Source organism: Stegodyphus dumicola, chromosome 11 (genome assembly GCF_044657685.1).
Source record: "Stegodyphus dumicola isolate Sdum_Otavi_A_Nest chromosome 11, ASM4465768v1".
In the NCBI taxonomy this organism is placed as follows: Eukaryota; Metazoa; Arthropoda; class Arachnida; order Araneae; family Eresidae; genus Stegodyphus; species Stegodyphus dumicola.
In genome coordinates, this window is record NC_140778.1 from 128706155 (window position 1) to 128719217 (window position 13063).

The 13063-nt window shown below is 29.9% G+C and overlaps 1 long non-coding RNA gene across 1 annotated transcript; it reads right to left on the reverse strand.

Moving 5' to 3' along the window:
* Positions 1–2476: 2476 nt before the first annotated feature.
* On the reverse strand, positions 2477–4055 carry LOC118199838 (uncharacterized). The gene is made up of 2 exons (XR_015043865.1): positions 3892–4055; positions 2477–3315 (listed from the first exon to the last, which is right to left on the reverse strand). It is a non-coding gene; the product is annotated as an uncharacterized LOC118199838 (long non-coding RNA).
* Between the last annotated feature and the right edge of the window lie 9008 nt (positions 4056–13063).

Consider the following 13063-nt stretch of genomic DNA (forward strand, 5'->3'; position numbering starts at 1 on the left):
TCGTGTTTTGTGATTGGGTATTATATCTAGTATTTGAAGTTGAATAGAGTTGAAGTCATGGTGTTTAAAGTGTTCTAATTCTGCTGTATTAAGTTGTGATGGTGTACTTATTTCAATGTTATTTTTTTGTGCGTTGAATTTTTTGATTTGAGCTCTATGGTTATTGATTCGAAAGTTAAGATTGTTTTTAGTCTGTCCTATATATTTAATATGTCAAGTACCGCATGTAATCATGTAAATACAGTTAAATGTTTTTCATAGAAATTGTTTTTTGGGTTTACCTGTAGCAGGCATGGCGTTAAATTTTCAAGTTTGTCATCTAGTGGAATGACATTTAGTGATTTCAATATGAGTTAAACTAGCAAGATATAAAAGTAAGGAGGCTGCTAACCTTCAATACAGTAAAGTTTTTGTATAAGAACTTTAAAACTTAAAAAGGTTGGAGATAATATATAAAGTGGGTACATTAGGTAAGAGATAAATAGCGCTAATAGCTGCTATTTAGCATATCAAATGTTGTATGAACTTAAATCCATTTAGTGCGAATACAAGTTATTATTACTTGCGCAATTGCTGCAAAGTTAGTTAATAATAATTTATTTCCTAAACAGTATTGATTAATTGATTATATTATCTCCTAAGTTTAATTAAAGTAGAATTATTTTAAAAGTGTGCATCCATACTGGTAAGTTATATTTTGAAAGATGTTTTGAAGTAATTTGAAAGCAAAATGTTAATAATGTTTTAACGGGGACTGGAGTTAAATCATCATGAGGAATAATATTACAATTGTAAAAGTAAAAATTAAAACATGTAATTATTGTCATTGATCGGAAATTAGTTGACTTTTCAAGGGGAACAAACCAACTCCCGTTCAATGATCAATAATTGATAAAAATACGTAAATATGAAAGTGTTTCGTCTTTACTCGAGTTATAAGTTAAAGCCAAACCGGCAATTCTAGTCAGGCCAAATATTTCCGCGAATAGTTGTTACTCAAAGAACTGATTCTCATGAAGCATTTTAGTCAATTCAATTTGGAGTAAAAATCAATTACTGTAGAGAAATCTTGTAAAACTCGAGTAATCGTCCCCGACACTATCATCTTTATGTATTTGAGTACTATATTATTTGTAGAAATTAAACATTGGAAATTGTCATTATGAAATCGAAATCAAAGTAAAGTTGAAATAAACATAGAAGATTATAAAAAAGATAAATAATGCAAACTTTGCAAAAACAAATCAAAGAGAACATAAAAATAATATAAAAATAATATAAAAATAAAATAGAAAATAATATAAATAAGATCAGTGAATGTACATGAAGATATAAAGGCCAGAAAGGTATTAAGTAACTTACATTCTTTCTAGTGGGGGAGTTGGCAGTGTGTTCTCTTCGTGTCTGACTCAGAAGTGTAGGGTGTCCGAAAATTCTTAGCGGCAGTAGGGGCTTTGAATTATATCAGTCGGTAAGACTTGGTTGAAGAAATTTATGGTAGTGGGTGGGACTTTGAATTCTTGAGGGATGTATTTTGTGGAGTTCTTATCTGAGAGAGACCGTCTGTTAAGATTTTTTTAAAAATACTAGTGAATGGAAATTAATTAATTTCTGGCTAATTGTCGTGTCGCAATGATTAAGAATTTAAGAAAGGAAAAAGGCATTTTCGCTATCCAAGAGCTAGTAGACAGTCTAAAGGCAGGAAATAGGCCCATTTTCTTTGATTTCGATTTCATAATGACAATTTCCAATGTTTAATTTCTACAAATAATATAGTACTCAAATACATAAAGATGATAGTGTCGGGGACGATTACTCGAGTTTTACAAGATTTCTCTACAGTAATTGATTTTTACTCCAAATTGAATTGACTAAAATGCTTCATGAGAATCAGTTCTTTGAGTAACAACTATTCGCGGAAATATTTGGCCTGACTAGAATTGCCGGTTTGGCTTTAACTTATAACTCGAGTAAAGACGAAACACTTTCATATTTACGTATTTTTATCAATTATTGATCATTGAACGGGAGTTGGTTTGTTCCCCTTGAAAAGTCAACTATTTTCCGATCAATGACAATAATTACATGTTTTAATTTTTACTTTTACAATTGTAATATTATTCCTCATGATGATTTAACTCCAGTCCCCGTTAAAACATTATTAACATTTTGCTTTCAAATTACTTCAAAACATCTTTCAAAATATAACTTACCAGTATGGATGCACACTTTTAAAATAATTCTACTTTAATTAAACTTAGGAGATAATATAATCAATTAATCAATACTGTTTAGGAAATAAATTATTATTAACTAACTTTGCAGCAATTGCGCAAGTAATAATAACTTGTATTCGCACTAAATGGATTTAAGTTCATACAACATTATATATATATATATATATATATAATATATACAAATATTATGAGATGAATGTTTAAAAAAATATATATATCAGATAATACGTAATACAAAATATATTTTTCTATCCAAAAGTAACCAGGTATTTGCATCTAAAATTTAGTCTAGTTACGTAATTTGGATCAGTTCTGTTTAATAAAAAATATTTCTTTCAACAGATATGCTGGATACACCATTTTTTCCGCAGCTAAGCTTTGCTTGAAGAAAAATTTTAAGTATTCCTTACAATGGTTAGGCTAAAAAAATAGCGCACCTAAGATAACAAAACAAAAGATAGCTCGATTTATATTCAGTTAAAGAAATAATTTTTTGATATTACGAAATTATTTTCTTCAATTTATTTTTTCTTTTCCGCGTTATGTCACAGTTTTCGTCGACTGAATTTAGTCTTCTTTTTTGTGCTTTCGAATATTTTTTATTAACTAATTTTTGATTTAAAGTCCTTAATCGTATGAAAGTTCGAATTCTAGCAAAGGACTTAAGTAAGTTTTCATCTGTGTCGGAAAACTGCTGTTTAAGGGTTTTGACAAAGTCCTTTATAATATTTTCTCCCTTTCTTAAAGTGGAACCGTTGAAAATTAAAAATTGTTCTTCCATTTTATGGACCTGCGTTTTCCACTCTTCAGAGGGTTGAATTAGTCCTCCATGAGACAGATGTTGTATCCACGACGAAATACAATTTGGATCTTCTTTCAGTTTATACGCAGTAAAATGGGCAGAACATATCCTAGAAGTGTTTGCATTCCATTTATCTTCTCGACGGCAAAGATTTATCCACTTCCTTCTTAATGTAGGATCACTTGGAAATTTATGATAAACTATGCGCTCAGATAAATTTTTAGTTTTTTCTAAACTGTTGTTGCAAAGAGCAACGGCACATCGCATTCCAGGCATCTAGTAAAATTGAACAAAAGAAAGAATTTCAGAATCGTTTTTCTGCACTGTAAGCATTCCATAATATAATATAAAAATATTCAGTAAATATTTTAACCTTTTGATATAGAAAACTATGTTATATTACGTTAATATATATATATGTAACTTTTTAAACATTTTTTAAATACTTTTTTATAAACTTTTTAAAATTCTTTTTTGCATTTAAAGAATTATTTGAAATTTATTAATTACGAATTTCACCTTTTGGTCTTTGTGAAAAGTAAATTTCTTACTTTATGTCTTTACTGATTTTTTAACAACTAATGCGCAGAAATACTAGACATGTTTATATATATATATATATATATATATTTAAATTTGTAATTTCACATATATACACATTTTTGTAATCTTTATTCTGTAATTTAAGCTGTTTTGGCACAAATAGATATACAAAATTCGTCTATAAACAAGCTCTGAACTTAAGCTTGTTATTTTACAATTAGTACTGAAGATAAAATATTTGATAGTATAAAACAGAAGTGAATATTACATAACATTAAAATAAAACAAAAGTACTGAAATTTTACTAACCTTGAAGAAAATATTCTCACTGACAGAGGACTTCACAGGAGTTCAGCATTCGAAAGCAATGACGGCGTTTCCCTTAGACTCGTATATCACGTAGGCCTCGTCTGGTCGCCCTGTGGCGTCATACGTTGAGACTTGACGCATGCGCTCTATGCTCAGTTTCCGAATGCGCGAACCTTTTCACTGTACGGACCTTGATTAAGCATATGGTAGTAAAAATTTACAGATAATAAGCATGTAGATGTAAAACTAATTGGTTAAACGTGATATACTAAATAAATTTGTATTAAATTCAAGTTAGCACAGAAAAGAATATATTAAGTATAAGACAATATATAAGCATTTATAACGGAAATAAAAATTCATTTGAAAAATATAAATTAGTATTAATGTACTGAAATTAACCGGTTAAACGTGATAAACGAAAAAAATTTGTCTTAAATTCCAGTAAATATAAAAAACAATATATTTCTTACACCAGCAGTGTTTGCTAATTTTGATGACCATGGTGATGCATCAAACTATTCTGTCATCTTAGATAATCGATGATATTTTTTATTTCAATTTAATCATCTATTTATGTCACACCAGCAATCCTCTGAAAGGTTATTGTTAAAATTTAAGTCAGAAAATTTATTTATTCTCATTTTAGATGACAATAACCAATAATAAAAATAAAAGCATTACTTAGTTATTTAAATTGCTGGTTTATAGAGCTGTTAATAATTAAGAACACAACGTGAACAGCCGTGTTACAAATTAGCATTCACCCCTCACGCCGTATTTTCTTCCTTTCATTCCGAACCGAGAACCGGCATCTATCTACGAAAATATTTCTATCCATTCATTATTAAAAAATTCAGAAAAAATAATAATATAAATCTGCAAATGCGAACAACGACAGTGATAATTCAACAAAATGAACCCAAGAGGAATGGTTGCAAACTTCGAACAAGCGAATATGATAAATGCGCTGGGTTACCAGGTTTGAACTATTATCGCCAAAGTTCGCGATGTTTACATTTACCGGGTTCTCTGCGGAAGTGCTTCCAAAACCATATTATCGATACTAAAATAACTTTCATTACCTCAAAAAAATTAACAATTCTACATTAATATACTGTCAACATCTCTTCTGTCTTATAACGATACCATTTCACGGAGCTTCCTTTCTGTCGTGGCGTCAACCAAGAAACAAATTGATGCCAAATATGCTCGCCACAGTTGCCAGAAAAACACAGTGGAGCTTCCTTCATTTAACGCAGGCCAATGAGTTGACAGCTCCAAGGGAAGTTACAGATATTATTGCCAAATTGAATTCTAAGAAACCATCTGGCATCGATGGAGTGATAAATCATCTTATGCTTAGGAATCTACCTCGCAGTGGGATTCCAAGACTCACCAACATTTTCAATGTTTGCATAACGCAGTTTTATTTCCCGGAGTGCTGGAAGTATGCTAAAATCTTCTTACTTCCGAAGCCTGCAAAAGACATCACAAAGGCGGAAAACCACAGACCGATAAGCTTGCTCTCAAACGTCGGAAAAATATTAGTAGTATTGGCCCCACTGCGGCGGCGGAAGTGACGTCATGGAAAAAGGGCGCGTTCAGTATCCAGAGGGGCCTGGAACCGGAAGTGACGACACCTGCACCATCTTGTATCACGTGATGGAATGACATCATCAAACTTTCGTTTTTATTCTGGGGCAACGATTTTATGTTTTCAAAGTTTTTATTTTTTGTGACAACGAGCTCTGGAGCCACGTGTTTGGCAAGATATCATTTTTAATTTATTATTTTTAATTATTTAATACGTCATTAATTTTCAATTATTTATTCTTTTTAATAAGCATTTTAATTATTTAGTACGTCATTATTTTAATTATTACCTTTAATTAATTTTTATGGAATTTAATATTATTTTCCCTGAATTTTAAAAATAACTCTACGGCTAGGATTCGAACCCGCCCTTTCTCTAAGGTGAAAGAGCTGAACGTTACCACACGGCTACTCCGTCGTCTTATCAGACTAGTAGTATAAAAATACGGGTTCTGCTGCACGCGGTGTGCGGTGTGGACGTGGTCAATGACGTCACACAGAGGACAGGGCCAAAGGCAAAGTCATCACACTAGGAGGCGTGGTCACGAGTGGAGCTGAGGTGTTTTTAGATTGCTGGTTGAGTTGTAGACCTCCTGTTTTTCATTTAAAGTTAGTTTTTTAAATTGGCAACAGGAAATATTTTCTGCATCTTAATTTTGATGAAATGGCGATGCTGCCCTCTCTTGACGAAAAAGTGAATTATTTGTTTTAGAAATATATTTTTTAAGTCTGGTGTTAAAATTATTCAATGCGCGACTCTGAAAACAATGTAAAAGAAACAAATATAAAAGGGACTTTCCTTTAATGATAGTTCATCATGTTATGAATATGTAACTACAAGATAATTTGTTTTTATTACTCAATTTTATTCTGATACTTTTATCCTTTCTAGTTTTCCATGAAACTTTAACTTATTTCTTAGGTTTTCTGTTCATAATAACATATTCATTTACTGTCATATTTTTTTAATACCTAACGTTTCTAATTTGTAATATTTTATTTAATTTCCACATACTATTTTTTTTTCATACCTTTCATAAATTTCAGCATACCCTGATTTTTAACTTATATGTTATATTTCACAAACGTTCCCGCACGTGCTGTTTATTTGTTACATTACTTAATTTTAGATGCAATTTCACACTTTTTTTAACGTTATAATGTTCAATATATTCTGAATTTTAACTTCATTTACTTTTTTTAAACCATTCTAGTATTCTATACACACTTTAACTTAGTGGTATGAAATTGTATTTAAAAAGAAACGTTTATTTTTCATGATCTTAGTTCTTTTACTAAATTTTCTACAGAATTTCTAATTTCTTTCACGTGTTTAACAATATCTTCCTCACATTACCGAATATTAAAAAAAAAAAAAAAAAAACTTAAGTCTATACTTGTTAATTGCTTTTCTTACGTTCATGATTTCCCTTCTGTGTTTATATTTCTTAATTCTAGCTTAACTTATTTATTATAATGTTTTTATTTCTGTCTCATCACTCGTAATTCCAACATTTTATCCCTTTTTATTCATTTTAACGATATGGATTGTTTTCATTTACTCCATAATCAAATATTTCCTTACAATTTTTATAATACTTGTTTTATTCCTCGATCATAATAGATCATCTACAGGTTTTACTCAGAAATTTCCATTCACAACTTTACAGTTCAATACCATTTATATCTAAATGTATTTCATTCTCATATAGTTTTATGGTCTTCAAAGTTTCTAACATCATATTTAGTTTTAAATCCCGATTACCTTTAAGTGTGTTGATAATTTTCATTTCTAATTTTACAACCACGTTCAGTGTTTCATCCACACATACCAAAATATTTCTTACATTTTCTGATATTTAGTCTATGTCATATTTCAGTACTTCAAATGAATTTACACTGCTCACACTATTATTTTTTCATGTTTTAGAGACACTAACTATACTAATTTTACTATTTTTCCTGCACTAATTGCATCTATGTCAGCACTCATGATAAACTAGCAATTGTTTTGCATCACATGCATAAAGAAATTCTTAAAACCAACTTTTTCAATATCGTACTCAAATTACTGTTTTCCAGATAGGAATTACCAGTATTCTTTGGTTTTACTCTGTTACATCTTTTTAAATTTTAACATCTTACTTTTAATTCTAACATACATCTTTTAAACAGTTTTTTCTTTTAATGATAGCCTTACCTTATTTGTTCAAATTAATTCTTTCATTCACCTTCTTTACTACCTTTCAGTACCTTCATAATTCACTATGCAAACGCAATGTCTTTCACTGACATTCTGTTTAATAATACCACAAGTTTCCTTAATTGACAAAAAGCGAATTATTTCTCATTTCAAAATAGAACTACTATAGTTTTGCACAAACATTACCTTTATCCATTCAAGCCACCCCTTAACCTGTAACTGATGTAGCGATAGGAAAGGAGATTCTTATCATATGCTCTTTCGACATTTGAGGTTTCTAGAACTTCTTTGACAAGTATATCAATACCATCAGAAAATATACTTAACACTTTTACCCAGTTTAAAGGCAACATACTGTTATAAGAATGGTTTTAGTTAAATTTATAACACAAATAAACGCATTTTGTGCTAAATAGGCATAAACATTTAGATTCAGAGTATTTCTTTTTAATCCGATGTAAGACTTGAATTTCATTCATGATACGGATTGTCTCTTGATTTTCTTTTTGTTTACCTTACACTAATAGAAAATTTTTATTTTACAAGTTCAGCTTTTAATGAAATAGAAATAAAAACTATGATACACCTGCTGTTTTTAAGAAAAGGAACTTTGATATATTTCTGGAAATGTAAATGCTTTTAGAGTTTTCTTTCAATAACGTTGATTTTCATTACTTTACTAACTTCAATAATTCTCTTATTAGCTAATATGAATGAAAGAAGATTGTCAAAAATGTGACACAGTATAATTCTTACGAACATATGTACCTTTACCAGCATACAGATATTACTGATTGAAATGAAGAAAGATACAGATATTTTACTCCAATCTACATTAAATTAAAAAAAAAAAAAATATTGAAACTTTCATACATTCCAAAGAATAAACGAAAACTCAATAGATATTGTCATGTTTGTATATATGAGATAAAAGTTTTATGAATGGTATTTAAAGTAATGCTTAGAACTTCATAAAAGCGAACATTCACTATGTTAATACACATATCATCAGTTATTTACATTAATCAATGTAATATTAATCATTACATGTACTATATGCATATATATTTAAAGTTTAATTGTCTTACAACTGAATAATTAACTGTTGAGAGAAAGAGGTTCATATCTTACACTATTTAATTCACATGGAACAAATTTTTCCATCAACCACATTGAACCAAGTTTATTAAATTCGCCAAAGCTCTTTTATTTCTGCATTTTCACACTCACGACACATTTTAAATGTAACTATTGATCACCATTTCAAACACCGATATCATAACTCAGTGTAAAACTACATCATAACTCATTTTTTCCCTACTAACTACAATTTTATATATTCAAGAAGTACATCTAAGACATGATCATTTTCTATGTTCTAGCAAATCGATTCAATTGGGAACATACTATTAAGACTTGCGATTTTAGAAGACTTGCATGTATTAACGATGTCAACGTTTCTTCGTTTTTGTAAGATTCGTATCAAACCATGTCGCATTCGAATGTGGTGTAAGAGATCACTTTTTCTTTTAAACACTTGTAAACAATGGATGCAATTTATAAGAAGAGAAGTATCATGCTGTTTCAAAACATCATCATCAGCATATTTCTGTTTCTTTTGACACCAGCAAAATTTGAAAAAAAAAAAAAAAAAAGGTTCGTGAGATTTTCTTCAAATTCTGTTTTACTTGAAAAAAATGTCCGAACATTCAATACGATGTAAAGATTCATATTGTTTTAAATTCTTATGCTCACTAAATATTTTTTATCACGATTTACTCTTAAAAGTAACTTTATAAGTTTTCATATCCTTTTTACATGAAAAGAACTTGTGATTATTCACTACAAAATTCTAAGACGAGAAGCTTCGCGACTTTTCAAACTACAAATTTAAATTTCTTAGGACATACACTACATCTGATGTTTCTTTCATGAGATTTCAAATATCTCTTCAGATTACTCGTATTCAAGAAACCTTACAAATATATCACATAAGTTCAGCGAATAATCGCTTCATAAACTCTTAAATTTTCAACACGAGTGAATCACTTGAAGCATATACTGCACTGTAAACATACAATACTTAAAAAAATAAAAATACATTCATTTCACCAAGAAGCTTTTCTATTTAAATACATTTATTTTTAAAGAATAAATTTCTGTATTATACATAAAATATACTTAGAATTTTCTTTCATTAGTTAATATCAAATTAACAACAATATTCATTTACTGATATTTGATATACATGTTTGCTTTAAAATTAAAACTAAAATTTCAATATATTTCTATTAAAAAAACATAATGAAAAAAAAAATACTCATAACATCAACCAAAGACAGAAATTTAAATAGAATAGCTGTTCTTATATTAGTGCATTTTTATAATCTTCATAACATTTCGATTCAAAAAAACCTATTACAAAATAAATGAAACATTTTTTTCTGCCTTAAAGAATCTCTTATATTTTTAAAATTAATACATAAAAATATATCTTCACCAATATATTTAATTCTGTCCTCAACACTTATTATAATGCAATCATGTCTTGTTTGTGAAGGATGATTTACAATGCAACCTTCGCATTTATATAGCTTTTTTATCACTGAATTTAATTCAGTTTTGATAGAGTTTATGAGTTCTTTAAAAAGTTCATCATCATCACTTACCATATCCGAACAATTGTTTTTACATTTGATTTGCAACGGTAAAATAATTTCAAAAATACTTTTATATAAAGTATTAGATACATCAGGAATAATTTCTTTCAATTTTTTTAAAATATCACAGTTTACTTTTAGGTATGTAGGTTTTAGTTTAAAAGAATTTTCATCTTGTTTAAAAACTTGTTGAAAAATACACTCACCTTCTTTGTTGAAAACTACCAACTCATTATTGCAAATGATGCTGGCACTCATATAGAAAAGATTAAATTCATATATTTTTGAGGAAAATTCTTGCCATGTTGCAGGAGTTATAACAACACCGCGTGTAGTAGGGTATAATATTTTATTTTGTTCCACACATTCACGTAGATGAATGTTCATTCTGTTTTCAAACTGATTTATGGACACAAAATATCCCCAACCAAGAGTCCACTGTGCAATCAACTTCGAACTTTCTTTTTTCTGTTCTCGATTATTCGGCATGAAGATATTTTCAGGAACAGATTTCATATAGTGGGCAAACCAATCATCCTCTGGAAGTTCATCCTCATTATCTTCCAAGCGTCGTTTTTTAATTTTCGAAATTTTTATGTTTCGGAATGTGATACTAATTCTAGGATCTTTAACGTCAGGTTGAGAGGGTATTCCATGCATCCAAAATTGATTCGTTGGGGGTTTCATTACAAGGAGAGTTCCATGAGTTAAGTCCACGCTTCGAGATGTGAAATTTCGCCTGGTAAATACCATTTGACGTTTTGCACCTAAACTGATATCATTTTCAGGTATATCATTTTCAGGTTCGAGACAAGTTTCATTGTCTTTATGCGTTGAAATTTTCGCCACTCCGTCAGGATAATAGTTCAATAAAGCAAAATTATATTTTTTGCCAGTTATCGTTTCAACATAATCTTTTACATTTAGAAGAGTTTGAGTCCATGGTTCTGCACAAATGCTCCTCCCAGAGAATTCGTAACTAAGTCCTTCATCACCAAAACCGAATACTTTTCTTCGTGGAACATACTGAGTCCCATTAATTTCAAAACTAATATTTTTAAAATCATAATTTGATAGTTCCTCTAGCAAAATATCAGCTTCATTTCGTGAATAAAATTCTTCGTATAATTCCACATTTAACTCTGTATCACATATATTCCTCATATTCGCTTTTGAATCTAACGACAATTCTGAATGATATAGAAATACGTAGCATTCTTAAATAGCAAAAATTATCTAAAAAATACATTAACGAAATGATTTCATCAACACTTATCGTAATACATTCTTGTCATGTCTTGTTTGTGAAGCCAGTCTTTCCGGCGTCACATGTGTAAAAATAATCATGATAGGATAGTGGGAAAGAGTTATAGTGTCCTAATGTTGTTATTCTGAACCTCGATATTACATATATGCATAAGGAGAATCTTAAAAGCATCATCCACTTATCATGATAGAGTAATGGAAAATTTCTAAAACACTGATAATCATACGCGAAAGAATGTATTATCTTAAGGTTGCTGTTGCTATTCCAAGTTTGACAATATATACAGAAGTGAAGGAAGACCCTTGACAAGCGCTGCACGTTATCATGATAACGTGAAGTCTACAGCGCTTATCAAAGATCTTCCTTCACTTCTGTATGTACTGTAAACTTGGAATAGCAACAGCAACCTTAAGATAATACATTCTTTCGCGTATGATTATCAGTGTTTTAGAAATTTTCCATTACTCTATCATGATAAGTGGATGATGCTTTTAAGATTCTCCTTATGCATATATGTAATATCGAGGTTCAGAATAACAACATTAGGACACTATAACTCTTTCCCACTATCCTATCATGATTATTTTTACACATGTGACGCCGGAAAGACTGGCTTCACAAACAAGACATGACAAGAATGTATTACGATAAGTGTTGATGAAATCATTTCGTTAATGTATTTTTTAGATAATTTTTGCTATTTAAGAATGCTACGTATTTCTATATCATTCAGAATTGTCGTTAGATTCAAAAGCGAATATGAGGAATATATGTGATACAGAGTTAAATGTGGAATTATACGAAGAATTTTATTCACGAAATGAAGCTGATATTTTGCTAGAGGAACTATCAAATTATGATTTTAAAAATATTAGTTTTGAAATTAATGGGACTCAGTATGTTCCACGAAGAAAAGTATTCGGTTTTGGTGATGAAGGACTTAGTTACGAATTCTCTGGGAGGAGCATTTGTGCAGAACCATGGACTCAAACTCTTCTAAATGTAAAAGATTATGTTGAAACGATAACTGGCAAAAAATATAATTTTGCTTTATTGAACTATTATCCTGACGGAGTGGCGAAAATTTCAACGCATAAAGACAATGAAACTTGTCTCGAACCTGAAAATGATATACCTGAAAATGATATCAGTTTAGGTGCAAAACGTCAAATGGTATTTACCAGGCGAAATTTCACATCTCGAAGCGTGGACTTAACTCATGGAACTCTCCTTGTAATGAAACCCCCAACGAATCAATTTTGGATGCATGGAATACCCTCTCAACCTGACGTTAAAGATCCTAGAATTAGTATCACATTCCGAAACATAAAAATTTCGAAAATTAAAAAACGACGCTTGGAAGATAATGAGGATGAACTTCCAGAGGATGATTGGTTTGCCCACTATATGAAATCTGTTCCTGAAAATATCTTCATGCCGAATAAT